The 23,929-nt window shown below is 38.8% G+C and overlaps 1 protein-coding gene across 4 annotated transcripts in view; it reads right to left on the bottom strand.

The window, feature by feature from the left end:
• Positions 1 to 23,929, bottom strand: part of TBL1X (transducin beta like 1 X-linked) — a 200,208-nt gene that overhangs the window by 160,586 nt on the left and 15,693 nt on the right. Inside the window, exon 2 of one of the 4 annotated variants that reach the window (XM_075428236.1) lies at positions 15,906 to 16,025. The exons of 2 other annotated variants lie outside the window; for them this stretch is intronic. The gene's annotated coding sequence lies outside the window, so the exon portion shown is untranslated. Of the gene's footprint in view, positions 1 to 11,461; positions 11,585 to 15,905; positions 16,026 to 23,929 lie in introns of all 4 variants that reach the window. One more of the 4 variants, XM_075428227.1, reaches the window with a different exon arrangement.

Below are 23,929 nucleotides of genomic sequence, written 5' to 3'. Positions count from 1 at the left end.
TGCCTCAGCAGCAGGAAAGCGCCTTGTATCAATCACACTCATTTTCAAGGGGAGATTAGAGACCAAAGTGCTTAGAAGAACGATGCTTATTATGAACTACTATTAATTTGAAAATCTGTATTCAAACTACTGAAGTTTACATTAAAAAATAAAAGTAATAAAGCCAGATTTCTTTTTAGGAAGTGCAACAAGTGATGAAATAGCACGTCTCCCAACTTTAATCTCCAGTTTCACTACATGACACTGGGAAATTCTGATTTAATTGTAAAAAATGCTGCTGTCAAATCTGTTTTCAGTAACTGCTGGAAGCTTGCTTGTGTACAGAGGGCAACCTATCTTAGATCCCTCGGTGGAGCAAAAATAATTCTTCATTTACTTGCTGCTTTGTACTTCCCCAGTTTTCATTTTGCTAGCGCTGGCCCAGCATGGGGATGGGATGGTTTCTTTATTCTGGGGTGACGGCACTGTTCCTACACCACAAGTAGCTTCCCTTTGGGTCGACAACCCACAGCAGTGACTGCAGGCAGCTCAACAGCAATTGCTGTGCCAGAGCATGCCCTGCCTCACGATCGCTCTGCAGCTCCGGAGGGAGAGGTTAAGTATTCCCATACCTCTGCCAGCAAGCAGCAGAAGGGTGCCTATCTGTACATCATCAACGCTGGGGGCCAACCGTGCTCACAAAAGCTCCAGAACTTTCACCAGGGTTTCCTTGCTGTGGAAATCAAGGTAAAAAAGCTAGTCCCTCTTTAGTGTCCATTTGATACAGGTCAGGAGGTAGCTGATATATGAACCCAGCTGTCACCTCACAGCTTGGAAATACTCCTGGGCCCATTGTCTTATTGCAGGAATGTCTCTCCTTTATAGCCTGTGCTTGCATGCTCTGTTTACTCATATTTTCACTTCTGTTTCCTCCCTACACACACATCTTCTTTCAGGTCTAACTTCTTAATTGTCTCTTAGTTCACCACCTTGATTTCTTGTTCCTTGCCAATCGGAACGATTATTTCTGCCCAGAGTTTTTAGCTTCCATCAAAGCATAAATTTCAAGTAAGCATCACGTAAGCATCACTGAAGCACATCTGATTTGCTGAATAAATAGTCCTCTTCGGTCACTGAATTGAATCTCTCCTGTCAGAGGCAACCACATCATATATCTACTTCGCTAAACTGATTAGTTGCGTCATTACCAATGACAAGAAGCCAAAAACTTGAGGGGGTGGGGGAGTGTATGTGTGTGTTTTTTAAAGAAAAAAAATACTTCAATTTTCAAGGTTTTCATCTAGAGATGACTGAAAATGCATTGTGTCCAAAGGCACAAGCTACTAGGTCAATGAGCTCTCTGCGCCGTCTCCATTTCAGCATCTCATCAGCAGCAGCAACAAGAGCTTTACCAGAGAAAAATCTTGTGAAATGTCAAGAAACATCTCAGAGTGGAGACTGTCAAAAGAATTCCTTATTAATGAAGGCTGCTCACAGAAAGCTGTAAGGTATTCAGAAGCCAGTACAGAAGGAGAAAACACACATATAGACTCTGAACACTTCTAAGACAGAAACACCAACTAAAATTATTTCATAAATACAAATGCATCTGTACCATGAACTCTTAGAAGCAAGTATTACTGACAAAACTTTAATCCAATTATCAGTAGTAACAAAGTATATGTATATGTATATTCAATGCATCAGACACAAAAGTGAATTTTGTAGCCCTTCAAATAACAAAAAAAACAGGTATTAGCCATGGACTTGAAAATGGAAGATAAACAGAGGCTTAACAGACATGGATCTGAATTCGTCTAGAAAAGTATTTCCCTTGCTTTTTCACAACTGTTTATTTTGAGCGGCAATAAATATTTAAATATCATTAACAAAAAGCCATCATTCAACTGGCAGTTATGAAATCATACTCTGAATGTAAAGTCTTTGAGATGTACTAAATTTGTCCTAGCATGGCAAACGCATAGTTATTAGTGAACATATAGAGTAACAGCAGAACACTCCACACTCAGCAGTCTAGAATATCACTCTGCTTTAGTAAGAATCTAGAAGTAAAAAATGCAGTATTTAACAAGTTATGCAGGATTTATTACCTTCAAGATGTTACTCTAATTTGCAAGATATAATCAGGTTTCCAAGGAACAATGCTAAAACGTAATAAAGGACCCAGATCCGATTCCTTAGCAACTCCTTCCATTTAATCATAAAAACAAGATAAATACATTTTACCAAAAATGAAAAGATGGACTAGGCAGATATGAAACAAATCAGTTAAGTACAGATATCAGAAACTAAAGTATGAGATGGCATACAAATCCTGTGGTTGACAGAGATAAATCTGTCCGATAAATTCGGAAGAATTAGGACTGACACTAAAACAAAGGTTTGAGCAGAAGCTAGTACCAGTGCACAACAGGAAGACTGAAGGAGAGATGTTTCACGCTTGTTTCTGCTTCGAAAATCCCCTAGCTTTATTGATTTGTGTCACCACTTCATCATCATTTTTAAAATAGCGTATTTCAGAAAATACTATGTTCCTATAAACTGGGATTTTGAGCACTGATATGATTTGCATTGCCTGACGGTGGATTCTGAGAAATAACAACATTCCAGTGTTCCTGTGAAACATCACACACATCAAGTTCAAAGGAGACCTTACATAACATACAATAAGCAAATGTGGTACTTGCTGTGAACACAAAATTACTTTCTAGCAAAGGGATGACAGTATAGCTTTCCCATAGCCCAAAGGTACTCCTGCCTTATCAAAAAGAGAGTAATATTTTCTGTGTCAGAATTGCTAAGCAAATCAGGAGTAATACACAAATTAATCATTAACGAAATGATTTCAATTTGTTGCGCTTGCTTTCTTCTTGGAAGAGTAACACGGTCAGAGAGTCTTGGACAGCTGCTGCCGCTAGTGGTTGCCAAAGAGATATTTTTTCCACTGTCTGAAGACCACTGAAACGAACCATCCTCCAGCCACCCCTTTTCCCACTGAGCCTTCACCAACATTAGCGCACGCGTCAGCCAGTCCCCACTCCTTCTCTCACATGAAGCATAGCTGACTATTCCTCTATGACTTGGAGATCAAGAGGGCAAAATCTAACAAAGCAAGGAAGTTACCAACAAATTGCGCTAATTCAAAAAGTTCTTTCTGTAGTATGCTTAACCACAAGGAATACAACATAGTGGCTATAATAGTTACTAACTCACTTTGTCATTCAATAACACCCTAGCATGCCTAAGGATAACGACATAAAAGATTAAAATTGCTCCTCTAAATACAGTCTGACGACCAAGGGAGATGAAGGGAAGGGAATTTAGGAAAGTCCCTTTAACAATTGTTCGGCAAAAGGTGAAAACCATCAGTGCATGCAAAAAAAGAGTGAAAAACTAGATGTTTATATTGATACACCTGATGTGATCACAAATTAAGATTATACATTCAGCATTTTCTGCCTCCTAAGCACCACGGTTTTGTCAGAAGCAATGAGGTATTACAAGCTCAGCATCTCAGCGTACCCGAGGGACCGACTAAGACAGCAGTACGTATTCTGCGCGATTTGCCAGACTAAAACACGTACTTCTATATTGGACAGTTTCTTCAACTGTCCTTCAGCTGGAGGACCCATTTATGAATTTCTTTGCACACAGCTGGTTGTAGTATGATCAGCTGATGTAAAGCAGCAGTCAACTGTAAAGGATTATTTACTAAGTATTTAAAAGGCCAAAAACTGTGCAACAGCATTAGCGGATGTACTGAAATATGAACATGTCACATAAAAAGTTAATGCTCTCCTCCTCAACTTATTATTTGAAGCAATAGCCTTCTGATTATTGCATTACTTCATTCAGTCTTAGAAGAAAAAAAACACAACACACCACGTGCTAAGTTTTTTATGTGGTGAAATTCCTCCCTGTACCACAGATAATCTTTAATTCAGTTCAACATACTGTTTTCATTAAAACAAGCTGCAAATTACTTCCAGCATAACCGTAACAGGTAAGGATTATGTTAAACCACATTCTCAGCTGAAGGCCTAGCCTTTCTTTAAGTGATGTCATGACTTTCTCCAAATAACCTGTCCAGTACACATGCTGACATTTTATATCAAAAGGGAGAACCACACTGTAAACAGAATGTTAGAGAAACATCGGTCAGCAGTGACTTGGCAAAAGGTTTAAGACTGATGCAAATATTTCTGGCATGAAAAACGGAAGAATGTTGTACATGTGAAGAACGCTTCTGTGAAGAGGAAATAGGGCAGGCCGACACCTTAACACTTAGGCAAGTATTGTATTTGATGAGAACGCAAAAAAAACAGGTTAAAACCTTTTTTAGAAAGTGAAGCAGGAAGAGAATACAGAAGAAAATCAATTTTTTAAAGCATTTGGTCCAGCGTGCTTACATATGCTTGTTTGTAAGTTTGTGTGTGCATGCACGCACATCTGTCTGCACATACATGTGTACATGTGTGTTTGTGCATGCATACAGAAAACACCACTGGCTAATCATTTAAAAACAGCTTGCAGAAAAAATAAAGTACCTTCCATTCTCTTAGATACATACTCCAAAGAACAAGAAAAAGAAATGAAAGCTGCTCAAAAACATTATATAGAAGTATGAGCTTTGTCTTCCCACTGTCCCTAATAAACTCAAAAGGTGGAAGGAAAAAATAAAGTTTAAGTATTCACAGCACATTCAGCAAAAATACCAAATACTCAGACTAGACTTCACTTAAAAGATCCTAGAAAAACAACTAATAGATCTGAAGCATCATTATTAGTCAAAAGTATTAGACACATAGCCCATAGCCTTTTGCCTTGGGAACTCGAGAGGAGGGTGACTGGGCCTTTCCATCGTTCGCTCTCCTGGCTTCCTACAGGAGAAAAGGATCCACAGAGGCAGCTGAGGAGCTGCCGGCGAGGTCACCCAGAGAGCTGTGGGCAGACACCTACGCTACCACCCCACAACTCCCAGGGCAACTCCACAGTGTAGGACGGAGATGAAGGCTGAGCAGCAGAAGAGGAAGGCCACCCAACTTAAAATGACTCACTCAGGTTAAAACACTGGGAAATATACTGGAGAGTACGTTTCCAGCTAGCAGCCCAAACCCAAAGCATCGCAAAATCCCAAGGCTGAAGCCGAACAAATGCTCCAAAATCTAAACTGTTCTGGGTAGCCCCAGACTGTTTCAGCTAAGTTAACTGACCACCTCAAACCCAAAGGAAAATACAGAGCACAAAGAAAAGATGTAGCTTTGGGGTTTAAGAACCGAAAAGCAGAAGATTTTTCACTCTGTATCTACTCCATTTAGCTGGAGACTGCCACTACTGAGACAGCCTCAGTAGCTCTCCTGGTTGCTCGGCTCCTCCTCATTTGCCTTGCAGTCCATGATCCCAGCGGCTGCAGCGCAGGGGAGAGGAGGGAGAGAAGTGCAAGGCAGATCAATGAGTCTAAGAGAAAACTACTCCCTCCCACACACACCCTGAATAACTTTCTGTTGTGACAACTCTTCTAATCGGACTCCATCGCACCATGTGATCATCAGGGCTTGTGTGACAGAGTCCTCAAGAAGGCAGCTACAAGGATGTCCCTTTTGGTACCGGTCGACAGCTGGCAACGTGAAATGACAAACTGAGAATGCACCACGTCTCGTCCCTCTTCCTACAGCCAAGCCTAATTGCTAAGGACTGTAGAGCTAACTGGGAATTAGCATATCTTTTCTAGAGCTAGGAGGAAGGCGTGATGCCTCCAATTGTACTGGAGCTGGGAAGCGAATATTGCCTCCCTAGTAAAACACAGCTCCAGATTCGATAGAGACCGTTGAAAATTTTAGCTACAGAAAGAAGTTGAAGCTAGTGCGGGTTTCCTGAGCCCCAGTCCTCACAGTGGCAATGCTGTTTCTTTCTTTCTTTTTTTTTTTTTTTTTTGTTAAGACAGTTATGTATAATTTAGTTGTGGTAACATTATGCCATACAAACTTGTAGACTCACTTATGCAGAGGTTTAAATAGGATTTACAGAACACACTGGAGAATATCCTAACGAAGCCTGTAACTTCTGAGATCACCAACACGGTTCCTGCTGTTCAGCTACGCGCGTTCGAGCTTCCTGACGGCCAACTCGCAGGCTGTATGAAAGTTACGGCACACGCTGCACCAGCCTGGCCTCTGGCAACACACCTCTCACAGAATCACAGAATGGTAGGGGTTGGAAGGGACCTCTGTGGGTCATCTAGTCCAACCCTCCTGCCGAAGCAGGGTAAGTGTAAGCCTTGCTGATTTTACTTGCAGAAAAAAGATCTGCGGTAATCTTTGGTTTTGCCTTTCTCACACATATTTGCATAACTGTTAAGATTACAGAACAGCTCTAGCAGTTGCAAAACTTATTCTCATACAAACATTTTTTAAAGTGGTTTAATTATGAACATTATCTTGACACGTATTAAGATATTACGGCTGCTGCACTGTCACTGCTGTGAAAATCTTTTCCATCACTATACAGGTTTTCATTGTTATCATACAGGCTCTAAATATTTCCTTTTTCCATTGAGTTTCATATATGTGGTCTCTCGCAAAATGATATTTATTTATCTTTCATAATGAAATACTAACTGGGAGAAGCTGGGGGGTTCAAAAATTTTATAACATCAGGTCAGACTAGAAACAAGAGATTTATTTTATCAAATTATCTCAGTTTCAGTCTAATAGATAAGATAAACAAAGGGCTTCTATTAGAGTGACAAATGTTATAAAATATCAGCAGCTTGTACGAATTTAAACATATCTGGCTAAAATCATCAACACAGATCCAAATATGCAAGCTAATTTCAGAAAACGTGTATAGCATTTCCAATAAAAGTTCTGCGTATCCTGCTTCTGAAAGGCTTTAAAAAAAACCCAAAACAAACAAAAACAAACAAAACAAAAACAAAACAAAAAAAAACCAAACAAAAAATCCCACAACAACCCATAAAAAATAACTGAACTTTCAAAGATTAAGACACAAAAATTACTAGCTGTTTTTTCCAGGGTTTTTTTAAGTCATATCTGTTTCTATCTTGATTTGTCTAGAGCTGAAAACCCCACTACAACTGTGAAGCACACGTATCTTTATCAAAAAAGTAACTAACTGATCATTCTAAAGGCAGAAGGAGCAGATCGTAACAGCATGATGTTACCTGAACAGATCAGGTACCTTTTCTATCTTAACCAAAGTGAAACGCAATTCTCAGCAGCAGTAAACAAATCAACCGTATGTAAAAACAGTAGGTTTGCTAGAACAGTAGGTTTGTTAGAACACTAAAAGATGTGCTTACCATTAAGCACGTGCACAAGTCTTTCCCTTGTAATGCTAACTCTGTTCAAAAAAATCAGAAATATTCAAATTAAAAATTACCCTATTTTTGAATGAATACACTTCAGTTTTCTTCTAACCTTTGATTTCTGAACTCTTCCTGCACGCCTGTAATGCACACAGCAGTTACAAGGCTGCCATTTCACCGAGTGCAGCGACCTTGCTTCCTGCTGCAGCTGTACTCTCTGGCTACACAGCAGTGCAGCAGAGCTCCCCATTAATCCCCAGATTTCTCACTAGGTATCCGTTTTGCCAATCTTACATTTGCCCATAGCTCAGATGCACAGCTAATTGTGCCCACGTGCATCTCTTGCCTCTCACACCATTCCTGTTCCTCCTGCTACGGCAAAGGCTGCCTTAGTCCCTTTTTTTCAGATCAAAGGCAGATTAAGTAAGGTCAGCTTCTCCTCCTTTCTAGATTTGGAAGATGCAAGTGAGGCATAACACAGGCCCAAGGTTTGTTTATCTACTCTCTGCAATCAGGCCTGAGGAGGTAAGGATCGGATGGGAAGAGTATAGAGCAGAAATGAAGAAACTTATTTTTCATAAGAAAGGAAGAGTAACAATTCCATTTTCCCAAGTATCTTAGATCGGCTGTTCTCCCTCTAGTCTAGTGAGCAAACAGGACGTAATAGCTAAATTAGACAGGCACCTTCACCCTTCTTGCTCCATCTGTAGGGATGGCTGAAATTCATGGGAAGCCTGAAGCATCTTGTATCATGGCAATAATGCCGTTTTCTGCAAAGAAGCAACACCAGGTAATTTGCCAAGAGGGTAAGACTGATCTCCATGCACAACGTTTTAGTGTGCTTAGCACTTAACTGATTTCTGCATTTAGGTTGACAACTTGATATAAGCAAACTTCTTTTTTGGTGTGGTAGTACATCTTCATTCAAAAACCCATTTGCGAGAAGACTGCAAAAAGATCACAAAAAGATCTCCCAGACAGCTGCACATGACCACGTACAGTAGCCTTTGTACAGGTAAATCGAAAGACTGGAAAGATCAAGTTCTTCATGAGCACTCAAACCTGTTCTGCCAGTGACACTTCTCTTCAGCACTCTCCAGCTCTCAGACTGCGGAGAGCGCAGTCCTTCAGTTCGTAGCCTGTCTCGCTATCACTATGCAAGGACGAACGTACAGCACATTGGGATGAGTGGGCCTGGAGTACGGGAAGCTCCGGGCTTCTGCAAGGGCCAGGCTCTCATGGGCCCGTGTTACATAACGCTTATACCTTCAAATTTAAAAATGAGCTTTGCATGTACTAACTATGGAAATTATACATCTTGCTATGAGGATATAGATATTTATGATATTAAGACAAATGACTTTCTAAGGAAGTAGTCAGTACATTACAGGGCATGACTTTACACTCAGTTGGACATCACAGATGTATTCTGGAGTAAGGATACATTCGAGACTTTATTTTGGACTAAGGAGACGGACAAAAGTGTAGGAAGCTTAAGTTTATGACACTTTGCCATGTCCACACTACGTTATTTTTTAGTAAGTGCTCTTGTTGTATTAGCTCTCTGCACTTTAACGGGACCACCTGCTAGAAGGAGCTGACAAATTTGTGAACAAGCAGCAATAATTATCCTAGTGATTCCTGATAACTGAACTGCACCTATACAGCCAGCAAGGATGAATGGCCTAAAGCCACTTCCAGAATTAATATGGTTCACTGTTCAATCCACTGGGCACAGATAATAGTGTGCACGAGACCAGACAAACAAAATTAGAAGTCAGATTTTTTTTTTTTAAAGTGCTGCCAACAGCAATAACATCCACAGCTGTGTGAAAGCTAAGCATCTAATACAAAACAATCTGTTTTCCTCTGTAATGCATTTTAACATGCAGGACATATGGAAATCATAGGACAGCTTTATTTTCTTGTGAACACTTATCTATAGCACTCAAATATACCAAGAGGCTCCACGCTATTTCAGTTCATAATGGAAGTAGATAGGTTTTAGGAAAAAGTATAGACATGGATGCTGTGTGGTACCTTTTGCTGCTGGGAATTTATTTTTTATCATTACTTCTGGTATAAATGCAAAGTAGCTACTCAGTGCCCATAAAACTAAAAATCATTTTGCTGGTAAAACAACTCTAAGTACATTCAGTTAGAGATTTTGACAGAAGAACATTTTCCATCCATACATAGGAAAATGCATGGTTTTTGGAGCATACGCTACAGAAATTTGATGGAAGAACTGCAAAAATAATTACAGAGAGGTACAATGCAAATTAACTGGAAATATATATTAAAAAACATATTGTATTTCTAATAATTTATTTTAAATGAATATCATACATGCTTAATATTGTAGAAGTGGTCCAAGCAAAGAAACCAACATGATAACTGAGACTGATAACTTGAGTGAAAACAAATCATTTTGGTTGCATCTAATTTTTAGTGTTGAATTTTAAAATACCAGCTTTACATTTCAATTCAAAATAATGAAAGAAAAAAACAACCCAAACACATTAGCATTCCCTGTGGTTGGTGTTTGACTGAATTTGTTTTTAAAAATAAAACCACTTGAATTTTAAAATAAAGGCTGGCAGAAGGGCATTACTGTCTCTGGCCCCATCCCTGCTTCTCAAAAAAAGTAAGGATAGGAACAAAATCACTTGGTAACATTCTGTATAATAAATCCCTCGAGATTTAATCTCGAAGTACCTTGAAACTTAGGATAGAGGTCTTCAAAAAAATAACATGGTTAAAAATGGGATTCATTTAATCTATGAGGATAGCCAGCTGACAGGGGAAAAATTAGAGTAATGCCTAAATTTAGACCCAGAAAACACCAAGAGGAAAAATGAAGTGAAAACACACCAAGAAGAAAGACAACAACAACTATATATGATGCACTATCATTGGGTCCTGCCATTTTCTCCATATACCACCATAAATCACAGGAGAGTTGAGAAGGTACATTGCCCTCCCTTCCCCCAGGCACACATCTCACAGAAGGATGCAGACTGAAAGACACAGGTTAGTGCTGAACAGAAGTAGGATAGAAGCATAACTGTCAACATTAAAATACATCTGCGTGTGATAAGTTTTCTTTCAAAATATGTACAACATCAAATGGATTATTTGCATCCAAAACTCTGCTGTGGCTGGAGAACATAAAAAAAGGAGAGAAAAAACAGATTCCTTTCTGGATATCCCCCCCCGCCCCTTCCCTGCAAATAATGATACAGACTTTGTGGAACCTCTCTGGTATGACTCAAGTTAAAAAAAATCTGTGGTTTTTCGCTTATATTCTTCAGGTGTAAAAAAATACTCCTGAGTGGGGTGGGGCGGGGGGAAGCCATATTAATTCAGAAGTATTACGCAATTGAATATGGTATTTTAGAACAGACTTGTGCAACCACAGCCATAAATGTATTTACATGTTCCACCTTTATTACCTGTGATGCTAATGAACACTGACTGTTGTGACAAGTGCACAACATACACAACATTTAGAGTATAATTCAGCCAAGTCCTAAAGAACTTCTACACACCCAATCATCCACCACCTATACATGAGTACATGTGTGAGAAAATTTTCTCAGCTGACCACATCAGACAACATTCCTGCACAGTTCGTATTTTGGATTTGTTTTTTAAAGTAACAACAGCTAGAAAAGGAGTGCCCTGTTTCACCTGGAACAAGTTAGAAAGGCTCTGATCAGTGACATAATTCTGACATGGCAGCTAAGTTAGTTCAGGTTTAGTCGGCCACAACTTCTATGTATGGCTGCCTGGCTGAACCCACAAACTTCAGCACTGAACTGGATCATCTGCTGAACACTTTTTATAAACACAATCTCAATATTCTTGTAATTTGAAAGACGACTACCACTCATAATTTGCTTGGAAGTTTTTTGCTTGGTTGTTAAGAGTTCAGAAGCGGCTGAAGGCAGGACCTGGTGTTATTTGCTTGTTGGTATCATAAACAATTCTGGTTCTACAGCTCCCGCAACACTGAAGTTCCAAGAGTTCATGTATACACACACACAGCACTGGGATTAGTGGGTTTAATTTCTTGTCATGCATCTGTTGGGACACTGGAAGGCTTGAGAGTTTTGACGTTAAAAGACTGACCTAATTAAAGTTGATTCACTCTTCCCAGGTATAGAGTAGCCAAGTTTTGAAGCACCACACCCCATTGTATCATGAGGGTGGAAGCAGACTGGATCCTTGGAACATCTGCTGACAAGTTTATACCTGAAAAATAATTCATTTGACATAGGATAGCAAGTACTGAGATATCCCTGAGAAAATTCAAATTGAGACAGATTAGTCAAACTCTGTTTAGATAAATATATATATATATATTTATGTACTAATACTAAAGTTGCTTACATATGAACTTTAAGATCTTATTTCCATGCCTTGTTCTTTTGGTTCTAGTCATAATTTTTTTCCACATTCTTGGGTTTCCCCCAAGCATATTTTTCATGCTTTATGTAATCATAAGCACTTTGCTTGAAAACACTATATAGTGTACTGCATTAATTATTTAGTTCACTATTTGCCTCCTGCTACTTACATAGGAAAAGACAGTGTATAATGAACATTTATTCAAAATCTACAATAATAATTCAGTAGTTGTATTACTTCTTCTTTAATATATATTTTAATGGTAAGAAACAGCAATAAAACTTTTCCCCACATGGCATTTCATACAGAAAAAATTATTTTCATTTCCAGAAATAACACATATATTTATACACATATATATACTGGGTGATATACTGATCCCATTATAAATAAGAGGACGCATTTTTAAAAGTTAAGAGCCGAACTACCTGTTCTTCTTTATACTATTTCCAATATGTTACACTCTATCACACATTTCTTGACTTTGCCGTCTTTCTCTATAATCTGCTATAGTCCGTATCAGTCTCAGCTGTTTGATTTTTCCGAGTAACCTGTACATGGGTATGTGTATCTGTCATTGGGTTATTAAATAAAGTATTTTAATATATTTTTCATTATGCATGCTACTGTTTACTTTTTGCAGTTATCAGATAATTATCAAACCCCCTAGCTTTCACTTTCACCTTAGTTGCCACTGAATTTCAGTTTTAGGATCACAGATACTAATACAGTTCCTTAAGATCAGAGCTCATGTAACAAATGTAAATTCTCTTTAAGAAAAATAACTTAATTACCCGGAATTTGGAAAGTTCACAGAACCGTTTCAATGGACTACATAATTAGAAAATACTCATACCCTCAGATTTCTGTAAATGTACTCCATAAAAAAATTCAGAGGTAGAACTACAGCATGTGACTTTACCCCAGTTTCTCCATCTATAAAATCAGTCAGTTATATTTAACTACTTTGCTGAATACTCTTAAGCTCTTATTATATATAAAATTTGTGAAGCTTTTAAAACTGTCAAGACATGACAGAATTGGAATCAGAATAGAGGGGCTACATTATTCTTCCAGCTAGAATTAAATACCAGAAGTTCAGAGACTTATACATTACGAATACTCAAAGAGAATACCTTTTAGCTTTTTGTTAAGCTCAATACCTTAAACTCAAACAACCTTTTTACTTAAAGTTTGTTTCCACCCTCTGATCATTCTTGCAACTCTTCTTCGAGCCATCATCTATTTTCTTCTTTACTTATGGACACCAGAACTAGAGAAAACAATCCAGTCTTAGTCCTCTCAGTGTCAGAAAGTGTCACTTCCCTTCCCATTCCCAAGCTTTCCAGCTTGTGTACCCAGAGATCATGTCAGCCCTCTGGCCACAGATGTTTATGCAGGATGGAGTCTCTTGCTCTAAAGAGAAGTCTTATGCCTTTGTCTCTTTATGCACAATGTTACATTTGCTATATTGAAGCAATGATCTTGTGTTGCCCAGTTTGACAAGCAGTCACTCAGCTATTTGCTCCATTCACTATTATTTTCTCAATCTTTGAATGAGCTATAAACTTGATGATTATTTTTACAAGGGCGCAGATTAAAAAAAAAAAAAAGTGTGGAGGACTGGCAACCCACCGGCACACACAGACACTCAAGGACCTGAAACATAACTGTAATCATCTCCCTTTAGGTCTGATTCAGCTACTGCGTGTCCTTCTCATCATGCATTGTTCTTGTTTCTTCACAAAAATGCCAAACAGCACCAAGGGAGCGACCTCACAGAAGTCTGAACGTGTATTTTCACACTACTTCTTTGCCAACAGCCCAACGTATAAACACCTCAAAAACAAGGCAAGGGTAGTAGTGTAACAAGACCTATTTTTAACAAACTCATGCTGACAAACATTAGTGACATCCTGTGATTCTCCTCTATCCTTTAACCAAGTCCTACAACAGTTACTCCATCATTTTACCCGGATCAGAATCCAGGTTTATAACTACCTCAGTTACCTGGTCTACAATGCTGGTGCTCATCCAGGTTTCCACTATATTCCTCGTATGCCATAACTTTTGTAAATCAACAGTGACAGTCCAACATTAACTCCTTTGTCGGCTCTTTTTGGATTAAACTACCTTCAGATTTTAAAACAGCCACACTGAAAACTGGACTCCCATCTGCGTACCCATTGTCCTGGGCTATAGGCAACATGTTTATTTCCCATTATTCTATATTTCAAACAAAACACACCCTTTGTGTACCAACCATCAAGCTGCTCTCAAGCAGGAAAATCAAATACAACCAACAATATGTGCCTTTCATTCTCACCCAAACATTTCAGTCTATATAAGCAAAGGTACCTTAAAAGAAAGTCCTACCAGCACATGAAAGAAAATAACTGCAACACTGATATTCTTCCCACTGCAGGCTTGGTTTACCACTTCTATACACATGTGACTGCAACAAGGCAAATAAAAATGTTAACCGGACAAACAGAAGAAGGAGGTGCTTTAATTTGTTTGTAAAACTATGGAAAACTAGAAGTGTTTCTGATCAGGGAATATGTATGCCAAAATTCAGACAGAAGACTTTGTTTAAAATATGTATAAGGAAATGCAAGAGAGGAATAGGCTGTTGCTTTTCCACACAAATTACTCGAGGTACCATAAATAACCAGGCAGAAAATTAATCTCCCTTTCTCTGTGATGTTCAGCTTATCTGAGAAATTAAGATTCAAATGGTTCAGCTTTGGTATCCAAAGTAGCCAATCTTTTGTGCTGCATCAACACTTTAAAAAGGGGGGGGGGAAATCGCAAACAAATATTGATCTATCACTCTGTCAAACTGACGCTGAACCAATTACCTACTTGGTATCAGAAATATGTACATCAAAATGCTCTGCTTCTGAGAGTTCTCTTGGATGTCTATTTTGCAGATAATAGGAGTTTTGTTTTACTAGTGAGTGGGTTTAGTTGCTGGCGACTGGGATGGGGGGTGAGGGAAGAGTGGGGAGAAGGAAGGAGATTTCATGCCTATAAAAGAGCAATTGAAGATCAGACTAAAGCTCATTTAAAGACTTCCAGTAAGAAACTGTGACCAAGGCTTAAAACACACTAAAGAAGCAGCTTCATCTTGAACTTCAGGAGCAGCTGTGAGCTCATTCCCCTTCCCCCAACACAGGAAACAGACCTAGCAAAAAAGTAAGACAGGAATGCTCCTGTGCAAGCTAATGTTGTTGGCTTCTTAAACATCCACTCCTCTTGTGCCAAAAAAAATGAAACCTAGGAGGATTTAACACTTCAAAGGACAGTGGGAGACAGCTTTAAACATAGAATTTTCTACCACAGACAGATACTCTTTCATTTTGTAAACAAGCTAGAAAAATGTTATCATGAGTGCATGTCAAGACACATTTCATTTATATTCCTGCACTACCTATGCACAAATACATCATTGCATATTACACTTTTACCTATTTTAGACTACAGTTAATGCTGTAGCAACGTTATCTCCCATCAAGAAAAAAACCCGCAGCAGTTGAATCTTCTGATACCTTCCAAAGCACTCTATTACAATACGCAGTTTGAAAGCTTAATGCTGCAGAAGTGTTTGACAAAGAAGTTCTCTCCTTATTAAGCAATGATACCTAATTATATGTTCAAGGAGAATGTGAATAACATCTTGCCAAAGGAATGTACGGCCACATATGCTACTCACAGTATTCCCAACTACAAATTATAGTTACGCTTTCACTTGTGTTATTAAGAACTTGGCCTTTGTTCAGTGTATTTCATTTTCTGAACAAGGGTAAAGAGAAGGGAAGGAAAGTGAGTGGTAGGCTAAGTTGTCTTTCTAACTTAAAAAAAAACCCAAACCAAACTTGATCTAATTTTGACGAGTACAAATCATCCCAGTGGCTTGCTCAGCTTCACTCATCAAAAACAACTCATCTTTTCAACACTTAATTTAATATTTTGCAGGCTAATGGAAACTTTATGTAATGCATTCTCCCTCATAAAGCTAAAATGTCAGCGCAGATGGGATTGAGATCTTGATACGGAGAGAAAGGAGATGTTATCTTTTCAAAATCTTGAGCCTAACAAATACGATGTGGAAGATGGGATGAACACTGACGCGAGGAAAAAAAGGAGGGGAAAATAATCTTACTTATTTTAGAAGAGTTTCTGTGTCTCTGAGCGCAGCACCCTCAGCCATACCTCTCTCAACAGTGCTTAACGTTTCATTAAAATAGTTTCTTGGTCCCTCCTCATTCTGCTAGTGTCCTCCCTGTGGTAGGACATGAAAAACAGATTGAAAAACAACAGTTGACGCAATTGTTAGGTTATATTTCTCTCTCACTTAAAACCTAGTAAGCATTGTCAGATTAGTCCTCAGTCAGAACAAATTCCAACTCCAGTAGTTTCCATTTTTTAGGAAAAAAAAAAAAAAAAAGTACATTTGATCTGTTCTCTACGCATTGAGAGTTCAGAGCCATGTAGCACTTTTGCCTTCAGCAACTGCTAATAATTCCTTAGAAAATGGATAGCGAGCAAAAGAAGGTGAAGCGAGGCTTTCAAGTTTTAACCATTCCGTCCGCGGATCACATCCCATCCAACCACACAGTACGGTCACTTACAGCACTATTTCTTCACTGCTATAACTAGCAAGAGGAAAATCACTTCCTGTGGATGTAGCATTTCAAAAAGGATGTAAAGTAATGTAAATAATTTTTCAGTTTTAAGGGATTTCATTCTAAATACAAATAATTAAATCTGAGCATGATGAGAAAACTAAGGCAAGCACTGGTCACACCCTGGATGTGTCAGTCCAGGAAAGATCATCATCACAGATGGCGAGCTTAATCCTGGGACAACAAATTTTTCTCTTGAGCTCTCTCCCAGTTACCAGTATAATCTCTCATCTCCAGAATAAAAGTTTGGCAAATTTTTTGCAGGAAGACCTGCATGCCTTCAGAATGCACTGCTTATTATACTTGGAACAAAAACAGCTGCTCAGTTGTCCACTGCATTGTCATTTCACCAACCCTTTGTCCCCATTCTCTGTAGAGTCATATGTTTACACCTATTACTTTTTCTGTGATCACTGCTAAAAATAAGCAACTCATGACTAGAAAAGTGTTTTATAATCCAATACAATGCCATTTAAACCAACTAGATACTTGCTGCCCTACAGCAAGGGGACCGGTAATAGACCAAGCTTTAAACAGATTACAACTGAACTGAAAAGAAAACCCTACAAACCAAACCCACACACACCAGCACCTCTAGCACAATAGCCCATCTACACAGGTGGTACTAGGCTATCACACTGTTTTTTACACTGTCATCATTACTGGAGCATAAAGCTTCTTATGCTTGGAAAACAGTATCAAGAACAGACTGTAACAAACTCTTTGACTTGACTGCCAAGAGTAGATGTTCCAAAATGGCTGAACTGTCACATCCCCACACTCAAAACAGGCTTTCTATCAAGTCCCAGTCAAAAGGAATGCCTGGGTATCTTTTTATTTTCTTCTGTGTTGTGCATGTTTATAGGATATATATTCAGTGTATCTATGAGATACTAAGCTCTACAGATCCAGTAACAAAATTAACAGGAGCTCCACTGCTACAGGACCAACCTGGATGAGAACCATACCATAATTAGTTTAAAAAAAAAAATAAATAAAAAAATAAAAAAAAAAAATCTATGTACTGACAGAGGAAGGCATTTTGTTATACACAAGATCTATTTGGAAATGCTAGCTGGGCCATAATACAAAACAAACAGAACAAAATCATAAAGAAAATCCACATTCTTATTGTGGGTTAGGGTGAAAATGCGGTCTACAAACCAAGGAGTCTTTATGTATTACATATCACACTCCAACATCTCAAAGGAATTTATACATGTTTTTATACTTAGCTTAGTAACAAAAAGTCCTCATGCAAGCACTACAGAAATTAACTACATAGGGACTTTATCATTATAAAATTTCTGGTTGCCTGGTAAACAATAAATTTATCTGATGATTCTTTACTTCAACATAGCAATGGATTGTTCTGCAGACATTGAGAACTGTGTTACATTTCTGTAATGACATATGACATGATAAATACTGTACACCATTAGATTTCAAAATATCATATTGTAAACAGAAGGCTTTAAATTTACAACTTATAAAGCTGCTTCATACCTCTAGCATGTGGTATACGCTCATTTCATCCATCTAAAAATACCTCCTTTTGTAAAAAAAAAATCTTATCTCTGGAAACATGACTAGATGGGCTTAAAATAGTCAGTTCGCTGATGGATTTATAACTTTATCTGCATTTCACAATTACAGTCAAAAGCATACTTTAAAAAGAGTAAGTTCATACCCCTTCTGCAAATAGACATTTGCAACAGCCTTTGAATTAAGTTCATACCAGACTGCAGCCTACGTAACGAATACATATGTTGTTTTATAAGCATCAGAACTAAAGGAATCTACTTTTCTACACTTTCATATCCCATGTCTGCTGAAGAGCCTCACAAACTTCTGCTATAACCCAGACAATGATGCCACGTACTGTTTGGCCAGTCAGTGCGCGCAGACCCAACTGCTAAGAGTGAATCAACAGCTGTGCTCTTCCTACTTTGGGAGGGAGTGGCATGACTTCAGCCTCCTTCATCTCCTCAGCCACTAATTCTCACAACTTCTGTAGGAATCTCCTATCCTTGAGCACATTAACACCGTTGGACATGGCGGATGTTGTTTAACAGAGGCAAGTGTTCTATCATGGGAGGGATGGACAGACAAAGACAATGCAAATCACATGAACTTAATTTCTTAGGAAAACTTCAGTAATGCTTAGACAGGTAATGTATACCTACTCAGGATCCCCAAGCTCATTAGTACTGCCCAAAGAGACTTTCTGGACTGACCCGCCATTTAGCTTTCACTGTACAAACTCTGGCTTCTGCTGGTAAGTGCTGAACTCAGGCAGAAGTCACTCTAGCTGTACCCGTCAATGTGCCCAGGGCACACAAATCGATGATTTCGGTTTCTTTTTCCTCTCAACCTTTCCATACTCTTACATTTATGCAGTGCAAGTTATGACCCAGTGAAATGGCTATACCTGTCACCTGAGCAAAAAACCTAAATAACAAAATTTCACACCACCACAGCCAGTCAGGCTATTTTATGACAGAAAAGCATGCTGCTTTATATGCACTTCCTCACTGAGGGGTAAGAAATGGTCATTCCCCTCAAGGCTTCATCTTCAGTTATTCAGTTTCTGCCGCTGGTAACTGGGTACTGGTCACGCAGAAACAGTAAATTCAAACCAATGGGCAAGAAACAAGTTTCAGAGAAGTTCATACCAATATTCCACTTTAAACAACTCTATTTTTAACAGACAATTGGATCTTTAATTTTAAATGCAGTAATACTAAGATTTTAATCAATACTTAAATAGGAGGAATCCATAAAGAGAGGAGTTATCTGAACTGAACACCATATTGTGCTGGTGACTGTAATATGCCTGTTCCTCGATCCACCTTAACTTCGAAGTTACAAAAAAAATACAGTACATGAAGCTCTGGATGATGACATTTAGCTGTCTCGAAATTTCCTTTATGTTCTGCCAACTTCAATTCTGATTTGGACTGGAATGGTAACTGGTAAACGATAATCTGGCACACACTCATTAGCAGAAAAACAAACAATATCTTTTTAAAAGCACAATAAACCAGATAAATTTTCATCTCACTTCAGAAGAGTTTAGCTTCTAGTCCAGTGTACTGTCTTTATTCTTTAATTGTGTATTGCATAAATGGCAGAAAAATATTCTATTACACATTAGGCTTTTAGCTATAAGGTCTTCCATTTAGCTATTGCTATTTCTTCTCTCTCCCTTTTCCCCTATTTTAAGAGACAGTATCAGCATGAAACCTGCTCAACTTCAAACAAGGGGAGCAGAATAGTTTCGCAGGGTAATCAGTCCCAATTCTTATGTTTGCTCCTATGGATCTGAAAATGCATTTAGTGTTATTTTTACTATTTAAAAAATATCCTCACTATTGGGTAAAATATCCAACAGACTGGATGGGAAAAACAGTGACCTTGGAGGAGTGCAATGAAACTGACTGTAACAACAGTGTCTCAAATATGTAAAATAAACAAAAAGGGAAAGGAAAAAAAGATAATTACATAGATTTCTTCTATAGTAAGCTCAGCCTTCACTTGTCAAAACATTTTATCTGTTGCATGACTCCAAGACTGAAGGTGTAGTTTTAAATACATATGTATAATAAAAGATTTTTTTTTTAGTAAGTATTGTTTTAAAGCTTACTTTCCTTTCAGTTTCTAATTAATAGCATCTTTGTTATTTAAGGAGCCTCCTGAGTATTTACAGGGCTAAATTACAATAAAAGCAAGGTACATAAATGAAAACTATTCAGGTCATCTTAGTCAATAAAAACTAACTGCACCAAGCAATAGCCGCAGCCAAGGGACAGCCCTTGCTGGTGAGCTGTGGAGGAGGAGGGCACCTCATGCAGTCCCTGCCACCCAGAGAAGAATGCTCCCCACCAGAGCACGACACCTCCAACCACCCCAGCCCTCTTCACCCACCAACAGAAAGCCATTTGACAGTCATAGTTCAATAGCCATATGGCTGTGTCATGCAAATTTGGCCTTGCTGCCTCACATTGTTGCTGTTAACCTCCTCCCTGTCTTCCCAAAACATCTCCTGACAGAGCCATTTTGCCACTGCAAACACCTGCAGTCAAGTTTTCTTCCTCATGCTCTTCGGGGAGAGGCGCAGAGGCCCCACCAAGCATGTTACATTGTCCCAGAAGATGCTTTCTCCAAGACAGAGGAGATCTGTGTGCACCAACGTGCACCCCACAGGCCAAGCGGCAAGGCATCGGCCGTGGCATCGCAAGGTACTGGCCATGACGCCCTGCGATGACGCCCTGCACCCGCGGCCTCCATCCGGGCAGAACTGCAGGACCCAGTGCAGGTGGACACCCCCCTGAGAGACAGGGCCCAACTCCAGGGCCATGTCAGAAAACATGGGAAACAATGTATCTTAACCATACGAACAACACCTAGGTTGTTTGTCAAAACTGTTTGGTAAATGCAGTCTAGTGCCTGCCTTAGACAGAAAGCCTTTGAAAAACCCCATGCTCAACGCATGAGGGAAAAAGTACGCCAAGTATTTATAAACCAAACTCTGCCTAACCACTCTCCGAGGACTACACGAGCTCCCTTTTTCCTACGTTACCATCTATACTATTTACAACTGTTTCCTTCATCTGACTAAAGCTTCATCTGGGATCTCCACACCTGTATTTTTATTTTATCCCATGAATACTACTGTAATTTCTTCCGTTCCTTTGGTGACAGGCCTCCTTCACCTCAGAAGGGGAGCACTCACTTCTCTAACAACTGCAACAGGAGGAACTAACTGTGACTAGACAATGTATGGAATATGCATTTTTTGCTTTTTGCTGCAGAATGAGTCTGCATTGCCAATGGATATATAAAACTCAGACTGCTAGATGTGGAGATTACGTGAAAGAAACTTGGAAAGCACAATTATACACAGGTATGCCTCATGAGCAATTAACAGAGCTGCTAAATTTCTCTTTACTAAATGCCACGTGATTTTACATAAATGCCTCACAGACTCGCTCTTCCTTCAGACCATTACGGGCAGCAGTCAAACACCCCCTCACCCAGTCTTCGCTGAAGGGGACTGGAGGTACACAAAGGTAAAACATGAACCGCGACGACTAACCAGAAGGCCCAGCAACTAGTTGTTCACCGTCCATTGAAAGCTTTTAGTTACTGAGTATCACATTCAAAATCTACAAAGTAGAAGTAAGATGGATTTTAAAACATTTGTACTCCAGACAGGAAATTCTTAGAGATTACAAACTAGCAATTAAAGCCAAGTCCTAAACACACACACACACAAAAAACCTTCCGCATGCGAGTACTGCTCTTTACTTCCATGAAACTACTGTGTGCACAATTAAGGACGGGCATATTTACCTATGGCCATATCCTATATGAAGGAAACGTCTGGCCTACAATACAGACATACATTTCACAAAAATGTTCTTTAAGTATATAAATACATTTGGAAGGGAAGTATTCCCCCCCCCTTTTTTTTATTAAGTCAAACTCTTTAGTTTTGATGTTTAAACTGAATCTTAAAGTGCTGTTAGCTGCATTTTATTAGTAAGTTTAAGAACTGGAAAGCTAGACGTTAGGGGAGAAACAGCTTCATTAAGTTTACTTCTACACTAAGCCAAGTTCAAGGAGGAGAGAGATGTATCTGTAACTGGTAAACAGATCAGTTCATAGCTCTAAACACAGCTCAATTTTAGATCAGTGTCAACCTGTACAGTACTGGCAATCATACAACACCCGAAACAGTCTGCAAACTATTACAAAAACAACTGGAATAAAGGTGTACATATCTATGTAAAGAAACATGATGGAGAACATCACAATTTTGGCCTAATTTTGATCTCGTATTAGCAGGCATAATCAACTCCTTTATATAAATACTCTTTTTATTATCAGCATTTTAATTAAAATGCTTGCAATTATACTGACAAAATTACAGTTTCGTAATATAAGAAAACTGTATTTACTGGAAAATTAAGTCTATCTTTCCAGCAGCCAAACAACTGTATATCATCTAAAGATGTGTCCCTTCAAAAGAGGTGAAGCAACTCTTTGATTTGGAAGACTTGAAAACACTAATATGTCATTTCCCTTCTCCCCAAACATACACGTAAATGTACCAGAATAACCATGAATAGCAACTGTTCTTATAAGAATGTTTTTCATGAAAAGTTCACTTTACCACCCACACACATCAAGTTGACAATTCAGAATCAATTCAAAATGTAAGCACCTACGTCCTAAGACAACCCTCGGTGCTCAGTTAACAAGTCTGTCATCTGCTCAGTTTTCGCTTGGTGAGGGATGTTGAAGGCTTTTTTTTTTTTGCTTTGATTTACTTTCATTTGTTTATGTTTTTAAAGATTCATCAGTGTGACAATTTGTTGCCATTTGTTAACACTTGCAGAACCAATTTCCTCTTTCAGAAATTTTTCTCAATTGCGCTGTGCAAACGCTCACCCTCCACAAGATCACAGCCTCTTTAAGCTACTGGTTTGCTAGCAACCTCAGCCAGACCTACCACTGATAAGAACGCCCAAGAAGATCAAACCTGGGGGAAAGCTGGCATGCATGCCTGCCTCTCCAATAAAACCGTGCTGTACCAGCACTGTTGTTTGCTTCTCTCTCTCTTGCTCCCTGCTCCCCTCAAAGGAACATAAAATCTAGTAAGTGAAGTAATATCTCCAGGATCAAAACACAATTTATTTCTCGCCAGCGTGATGTGGCATACACGAACACCTCACTAAACATCACTCTTCACAGGAAGCAGACTAGCCTAGAACAGGTTTTGAAACTATCGAGTTCAAATACTGTGAAACCATTCCTGAGAGAAAACCTTTTTGAAACAGCAATTGCAAAAGACCAACAAAAAATCTGTCAATCGCGTGGTGTTCCTCCTGCAAGGACCAAATCATACTCCTTTTCTCTAGCTTACTTTTAACTGTGAAAGGTGTCTTGTAGTATGCTGCTATACTACAAACTGTATTTTTTCACATATTCTGGGAAGGTGGGATTCCCTCCTAATTTGAACAGAGACCCATAAACATAAAAGTTAGATGCTGGTACAACTATGTAAATGCACATATTATTCATTGGCTTGGGTTGAAGAAATGGATGGAAGTACTAAAATGGCCTCTTTCTAGCACAAGTTGCATACAATTCTAAAGAAAGTAATTAACTAGTATCTGCAGTGTTAAACAATTAAACCCAGACTATTTTTGCTAGGTCCACAATGCAAACTTGTTCTATTGTGATTGACTCCAAAGACTGCTGTTAACTAGCAAAAAACACAATAATCAAAACTTAAAATACATGTCTAAAATTTCATTTCATAGTTTCTGTGGCTTGAAATTAATTGCTGGTATTTAAACAGCCTAGAGAATGCCTCATAGAGGTCCACATTCTCAACCTAAACAAAAAGAAAGAAATGAGATGGCAGTCTTAAGTTACTATTTTATGGGTCCTAAACTCCTGTGTGGACAGTTACAGTTCATTATATTTTGTT

Source organism: Opisthocomus hoazin, chromosome 1 (genome assembly GCF_030867145.1).
Source record: "Opisthocomus hoazin isolate bOpiHoa1 chromosome 1, bOpiHoa1.hap1, whole genome shotgun sequence".
In the NCBI taxonomy this organism is placed as follows: domain Eukaryota; kingdom Metazoa; phylum Chordata; class Aves; order Opisthocomiformes; family Opisthocomidae; genus Opisthocomus; species Opisthocomus hoazin.
This window is presented reverse-complemented; position numbering and strand designations above follow the sequence as displayed.